The sequence below is a fragment of the Lupinus angustifolius genome, chromosome LG09 (assembly GCF_001865875.1).
Source record: "Lupinus angustifolius cultivar Tanjil chromosome LG09, LupAngTanjil_v1.0, whole genome shotgun sequence".
NCBI lineage: Eukaryota > Viridiplantae > Streptophyta > Magnoliopsida > Fabales > Fabaceae > Lupinus > Lupinus angustifolius.
Genome location: NC_032017.1, coordinates 6,315,388 through 6,323,169, shown reverse-complemented (window position 1 = coordinate 6,323,169; position 7,782 = coordinate 6,315,388). Strand labels below are relative to the sequence as shown.

Genomic DNA, 7,782 nt, shown 5'->3' with positions numbered 1-7,782 from the left:
TGTGAAGAACACCTTACCTAACCACAGCTAGGATTTTCCCAGTCCTTGAATAGCAATGCCTTGAGTTATGAATGAGTACTTAATACTCAGATATTACAACGAAGATCAAAGCCTAAAACCTAAGCAATAACTCACAAGACGTCTTAGTCTAATATGAATGTTCATGTATGAGGTTTCTGAAAATATGCAATCATAAAAAAACTATCTCTTTTTCTTTTCAAGAAACATAAGAATGATGCAAAAAAAGCTTTTCAAAGAATCATGCAATATGAATATGAAAACTAAAGTCTTAGCATGATCTAATCTTTCTCCTAATTCAACACTCTCTAATAGATTCTAACAATGATGATATATCTCTTTTCTCCGTGTTTTTTCTCTCTTAGCCGTTTCTGCAATTAGCCAGTATTTATACAAAATAGATTTTGACTCTAAAAACGGTTTTTTAGTTATGTAGTTGAAACAATAGAAAACACTCACGTTAATTGATTAAGCCATGAGGTTAATCGATTAACGAGTGCATTTTTAATACTTGATTAAATGGTAAACTACATATACGATATATGCTCATGCAATACATGATTTCCAAAATATAATACCTTTAATGCATAAAATCAATGTATTCAAATGCATGAACCTAATTATCATATATTTCTAGATGATGTCTCATTTTAGTGGATTAATTACTTTATTAAGTCTTGTGAGACTCACACCTAGGTTTACCTAACCTAGACTCAATATCTATGGCAAACATCTTAGACTTCTAAAAGATAATAAAGAATTTTGTCATATATCTCATTTGGCATATATCTCATTTGGCATATACTTCAAGTTATGACATTATGTCACTTTTTTCAAAAAATTTTGGCTTATATCTCATTCGGCTCAATCAAAGCTTAATTTAAAGTATTCTTATCATTTCTAATCATGTGATCATGTTTCAAAAAATTTTGTTTTAGCCATTTTGTTTTTGGTTTTGAAATTTTTTTTTTAGTTTTTCAACAAACAAATTTACTTTTTACATTTTTACACATCTTAGACAAGAATATTTTTTTTTAAATTACATATAGTCTTGTCCCCCATTTTTAAATGAAGGCTTGTCCTCAAGACATAAATTTTTTTGGGATTTACTTTATGTGATTTAAAATTTTTGTTTAGTTTTTCTAAAAATAAAAATATAAAATTAACATTAAAAATGACACTCTATTAATGTTAACTAGCTCATAACATCAATTTAAAACATAATTAGAAATAACATAAAGAAATGCAACATAATATGAAATTTGAAATTTTTAGGGAAAAGAAACAACCGGAAAAGTTTTTTTCTCATTCTTCATCATCTTCCTTTTCTTCCACTTCACTTGTGTCTTGGGACCTCCCTTTGGGCCACTTAGTCATTTCTACGAATTCTTCATCGGATCCTCCCTTGAAATTACGTTTCTTCCCAAAAATACTATGCAAACTTTTGTAGATGCCCTTAAGCCCACGGTAGCATGCATTTTGTTGCAAAATTTGCATTTTTTGTTCCTTTATTATGGCATCTACCTTAGAAGTCATGGTCCTCCCATATTCACTTGGTTGTTTTGAGTTTAAGTCACCAAATTTCTTTCTAAGCTCAGTTTCAGCTTGGGAAAGGGTTTTCTCTTTGCAATTTTTGATGACATAAGCATGGTTGATTTCGGATTTGAGAGCCATCATTTCGTTGTAGGGTCCAGGCACCTTTTGAAATTTGCACAAATCAGTGATAAAATATGGAAGAATAATTAAAGGGTTACCTTTGTTGATACAATCCCAAATAGCATCTGAGATTACTACAGCAATATCTACGGAGTCTTCATCATAGATGGAGCTAATTAACTTTACTTTAGGAAGAGGGATGTCAGAAACATGTAAGGAAGGCCATATGTTGGAGAGTATGAAGCTTGCCCATATTTGGGTTTGTTGAGTCATACAAAATTCGAAAATGGGCCCAAACATGTTGAACTCCAAGTCCTCCAAACATAGACTTTTCCTAACATATTCTTCTTCGTGACTTTCTTCTTCACCCAAGTAGGATGCATTGAGCTTCGTTTGAAAGTCGCACAAGTCATGTCCTTCACTTTTTGAATTCCATGGGTTACCCAAGTATTCATTAATTACTTGTTTATTGTAGAAAACTTGAGTCTCATTTACCCAAGTATAACGGTTTCTCCTTGCCTCACTTGATGTGATTGAGATGGCAAAAAATTGTTTGACCAAATCCAAAGAAAACATTTTCTTTGGTTGAGCAATTTTTTGCCATCCATATTTTTCTATGATGAAAAGAAAATCTCCAAAGTTATCATCACTCAAGTTGACAATTTTTTCTAATGTTATAATATTCTTGAGTGTGATTTCCTTGAATTTTTCCTGAGCATCATTGGCGACAAATTTGGAGTTGTTGCTCTCCCTTGAAACTTCCTTTCCTCTCCTTGATGAACTTCGGAAATTCCTAAGAAGAGTCCACAAAACACAAGAAAAACTCTAAAAGAGTTCAAACACAAAAATGTGCATGAGTGTATAGTTTTTCAAGAATAAAACTTGTTACACATTTTATTTGAAGAAGATTGATTAACCATAAAAGAAATTTACAAAAGAAAATAATTAACAAGGAAAACTTACATGATGAAGGTAAAGAGAAAACTTGAAATTTTATTTTGAGAGAAAGTTTTTGTGTAAAGATGAGTTTTGCAAATTTTGCTTGATGATTTGTGTTTCAAGCATGGGTGTTTATATAGGAGTTGGAAGTCCTTGGTCAAGGTCTTTGGTCAAGAATTTTCGGTCAAGAATATTTTTTAAAAACTCCTATTTTGAGGAATTTTTGGTTCCAAGGCTCCTGGCCTGGTCAGACCTGCGCTGAGCGCATGGTCCCCCACGCTAAGCGGTGGGTCAGTGGTCCAGGCTTGACCGAGTCATGAGCCTTGACCAAGACTTTTGACTATGTTTTGGGCCCCTTTTTTATACATTTGGCCCATTAACCCATTGTTGAAAAAACTTTTCTCTTATAAAAAAAATATTTTCCGAGTTTTGATCCCCCTAAAAAAAATTCGTAAACAATTTAATTCTAACAAACAAATAAAATAGGGATAAAATTGTAGAAAGAGAAATAGTATATTATATATAAAAATATACTGGGTTGCCTCCCAGCAAGCGCTTCTTTAATGTCATTAGCTTGACATCAGTTATCGTCAATTTTCTTCTACTGCCTCAATGGTCCGGATTCACCTCTCAGGATTGCATTGCCATGTTGTCTAGGTTTATTTCGGTTTTAGCTGAAAATGTTGATTTTTCATTTTCAGCTATTTGCTTGGCCAACTGCCCAATTTGTATTTCCATATTCCTTAGAAAAGCATCAGTGTTTTTCTGATTTGCCATGGTCATTTGCATAAAATGGTTCAGAGTGTCTTCCACTTTGATGCTTTTGTCATGAGTTGGATGTTGATACTGATTATTTCGGGGGTAGAAGTTTTGTTTCTAAGGAAGGTCTTGCCTCCAAGGTTGATTCTTTTGAAATTGGTTATTACCCCTATGAGGGTAATTACCTTGAAAATTTCGCCTTGACCCTCATTGCAATTGTCACACCTATAAATCTGCTTCTTTGAGGTTTCCTGTAACTGTTTTGGTAGATCATTGAGTTTCTAGGTTACCTCCTCTAACTGTTGTTGAAGCAGTTTATGTTGGGCCAAAACAACATCAGTTGAGTTCAGTTCAAGCATTCCACCTTGCTTAGGTGGTGGCCTTCGTTGGTGTTGACTTTTTTGATCGTTCAAGGCCATGGATTCGATAATGTCAATTGCTTCTTGCAGAGGTTTAGCCATTAATTGTCCGCCTGAAGTTGTATTTAAGATCCATTTATGCTGCTGCTGAAGTCCGTTGACAAAGATATGAATCTGAGTTTGAACGTCAAATCCATGGTTTGGGCACTTTCTGAGCATAGATTTAAATCTATCCCATGCCTCGCATAGGCTTTGCCCAGAAAGGTGGAGATCGCAGTTTTCAAATCCATAAATTTTCCTTGCGGAGAATATCTCGACATAAATTTTTCTTCCACCAGATTCCAGTTATTTTGCAGATGTTTTGGGAGATCGAAGAACCATTCTTTAGCTTTTTCGATTAATGTTAACAGGAAAAGTCTTAGAAAGATGGTCTCCTCTTCAGACTCGGAGATCCCAGTAGTACCAACCAACTCATAAAATTTAGTGAGATGGTTGTACGGATCTTCGTGGTCTAATCCAGCAAAAGGGTTGGTGTACATGAGTTATACTAACCCTGTTTTCATTTCAGCTGGCCTTTGAGAGTTGGAAGGTCTCCCGATTCTTATCATGTTTCTGGGATTGAAACTGACAAATCCTCCTATGCTGTTCTGATTGTCTGTCATTTCTATTCTGTTTCCTTGAAAAATAGCTTTTTCTTTACGTGCCTTCTTTTGTGCTCTTTTTTGTTTCTTGAGAATTTTCTGTATTTCAGGATCAAGAGAAAATTCAAGTTGTTTATTCCTGCTCATGTATGAAAAAGTTCTTACTTAAAATTAAAGCTTTAAACTACGAAATGAAGAGAGAACTTCAGAGGGAGGTTTCTAGTGAGAGATTTCTTTGTTTCAAGTGATGGATATCTCTTTTGTTCGAATGAAATGGTCTCTTATTTATAGGCCTCTTTGCTGGACTGCTGGGCTGCTTGGTTGGACCGCTGAGTAGTTGACCAAACCCTTCAGCATGGGTTTGGTCCCTTGATCAAGTAGCTTAGTCACCTCCTTATGCTTGACTCATCAAAGCTAGTTGTGGGCTATGGAACCAACTCTGGTGAGATACTCTAAAAAGCCTATGGTGGGCGACTTGAAGTGATATCATTGGTGACTTCATGGTTGGCTTGATGGCTAAGTCAAGTATGGGTGCACACAGCTTAGCACCCCTAAGCTGCTTGTTTAGTAGCTTTGACCGTGCTGACTGGAACGTGGCCTAGTTCTTGGTGACTTAGGCAGGAGTCTGGTTCACTGCTGAGCTGCTTGTTGAGAAGCTTGGGCGTGTGTCAGGCTCGTGTTTAACCGTGCCAAGCTTGAGTTCTGACCAAGCTTGAGGTCATGGATGACTTCATGGTTTGCTTGATGGTTAAGTTAAGTCTGGTGCACACCGCTCAGCGCACCTGCTTCACCGCTAAGCTGCTTGTTCAGCAGCTTCTGACCATACTGATTGGGACGTGGCCTGGTGCTTGCTGATCTGGTCAGGAGAATGGTTTTCCGCTGAGCTGCTTGTTCAGCAGCTTGGGCTTGTGCCAAGCTCGTGTCTGACCGTGTCAAGCTAAATTTCTGACCGTTCCAGGTCTAGTCTGGTGCTAGGCTGAGCGGCTAAGCAGGTCCGCTCAGCTGCCTGGTTGAGCAGTTTGGTCCAGGTCAGGCTGATGGCCAGGTCAAGCTGGTGTCCAGGTCAGCTCAGCGGGGCTTGTTCCACGCGTAGCTGCCTGATTGAACATCTTGATTTTTGACTTCTTTTGCTTTGTTGACCATCAGTCTTTCTTTCTTCTTTTCTTCATTATAAATCCTATAAAATACATAAAAAAGAAATATACAAGATTGTGATATTTTATACAAAAAGTATTATTTTAAGTTTGTTTTTCTCAATTATGCTTAAGATAAGTGCCATAAAAGTGTATGAATTGTAAGCATGTTTGGCACTTATCATGCATCATTTCTTGCGTGATCATGTTAAAAAAGGTGATTGTATATTGGAATTTGTTGAAACATCTAAACAATTAGCAGATATTTTCACCAAGCCCCTCTCACAAGATACTTTCCATGTTCTTCGAAGAGAACTAGGAATTCTTGATGAAAAATATCTTGTTTGATAATTTGTGATTGCCTTGCATGACCCCTCTTGAATGCTTCATAAATAATGTTGAATGCTTATGATTCTTTGTATAATCCATGATTTTGTGCTCAAAAGCTTTAAATATATGTGATAGCTTAAAATTAATTTGCCAATAAGTTTGAAATCCATGCATGCTTTTAAAAAACATCCAAAACGCTGTATCTGATGCATTTAATCGATTAAGTCAATCACTTAATCGATTACATGGGCCAACAATTTTAAACCAGACATTTTTAACACAGGTTAATCGATTAAGCGATGCTGTTAATCGATTAACGGCATCAGTATATCAGAAACAGAAGCATTTCTGGGCATTTTTCAAAACCTCAATCATCCTGTTTTCTCTCAAATCTCAAAGGAACAAGTCCAACATCATCCCTAACCTTCGACCTAGCCCCAAACAGAATCACCCCACTACATTTCCACTCCATAAATCGACTTCCTCATCTCCCGTTTCCAAGAAATTCGTTTTCCCCAAATTGAAAACCTGATAAGTGCAAAAAGTATACACTTTTTCACCATCATTTAATGGCACTTATCCTATGCAAATTGTAGAAAGCCAACTTAATTTAACACTTTTTAGGTGAATTTTGTATGATTAAATAAATTAGTTCTTTATTAGTTCTTGTCCAAGTTTTCTTTGAGTTCTGTAGGAAATTGAATGTTAAAGAATAAATTCAAAGATGGACAAGAATTCAAGCCAAAATTCAAGACAAAAGCTCAAAATGAATTGCTAAAAGTAATCAAGTCAAAGCATGGCATGCTATGTGATTAATTTGGTTACTTAGCCTTGAAGAAAGACAGCTTACTTCGTCTTGAAGAAACCTAAGTTAAGGTAGGCCAAGAAACTTGCAAAAATCAAATGCTTACCTTAACTTAAAGAAAACAGCCCAAAAGTGCCAAGCAACCAACCAAAATCAAGTAACAAACCAAAGAAAAAAAGGTTGCTTCACCATGAAGAAATCAAGCACAAAGCTGTCCAGCCAAGCCAAGCACCAAGCACCAGGCTAGGACAGCCAAGCACCCAACACCAGGCAAGGTTAGCTAAGCTGTTGAAACAGGCATCTTAGTGTGGGACTAGGTCAGCTAAGCTGCTGAAACAGGCAGCTTAGCGGGGAACCAGGTGCGCTAAGCTACTGAAACATGCAGCTTAGCGGGAAACCAGGTGTGTTGAGCACCTGGCGCACCAGAAAAATGATTTCTACATCAACTCATGGAACATCTTACTTTTTCTTTGCTTAAAGGCCAAGAACATGACCTCATGGATGACATAAAGCTATGATAAGAAGGAGGAGGTGTCACCATGCATGTAACCTAGCCTAGCATAGGGGTCAAGTAGGGCCCAAAGTGGCTCTTCATAGGGGCCAATGGTGAGCAGCTTAGTTGCCAAACAGGGCAGTTGAGCGTCCATCACCTTGGCCTATATAAAGGCATGAAATTCTTAAGAGAGAAACATTGTACATTCATTCTAATTTCTTACTAGTTGATTCCTCTTCTTTTCCTTTCATTTTAGGTAGTTTTTAGGCTAGTTTTAGAGTAGTTTTCATGTAATTCAAGAGGAGAAAAGGAGAAGGCAAATGAGATGCAAAAATCAATTTTGATGCAAAAATCCATTTTGTAATCTCATTTGGAACCTAAAGCATCCAATCCTTGGACGAATGGCTCATGCTCCTAAAAATTTCATTTGTAAGTTGATTATGTATTTCTACTTCTTCTTTTATTTTAGAGTTTGAATTTTTATCATTTAAGTTGGTGCTTTGGTTAATTTTATTTGTTTGAGAAGTACATAATGCTCTTTTTAGATTGATCACCTAAAAAATGATTTCAAGTCATAAAAATTACTTGTCTCAGACACTTAACAAATAAACTAAGAAGTAGTTGTACGACTTAGTTTATTTGCCGAGTT

The 7,782-nt window shown here is 36.3% G+C and overlaps 1 long non-coding RNA gene across 1 annotated transcript in view; it reads right to left on the bottom strand.

Moving 5' to 3' along the window:
- The window catches only part of LOC109356416, a 19,909-nt gene continuing 18,778 nt past the window's right edge, over window positions 6,652-7,782 (bottom strand). The window contains exon 3 of the long non-coding RNA XR_002108720.1: window positions 6,652-6,665. This is a non-coding gene — a long non-coding RNA (uncharacterized LOC109356416). The remainder of the gene's footprint in view (window positions 6,666-7,782) is intronic.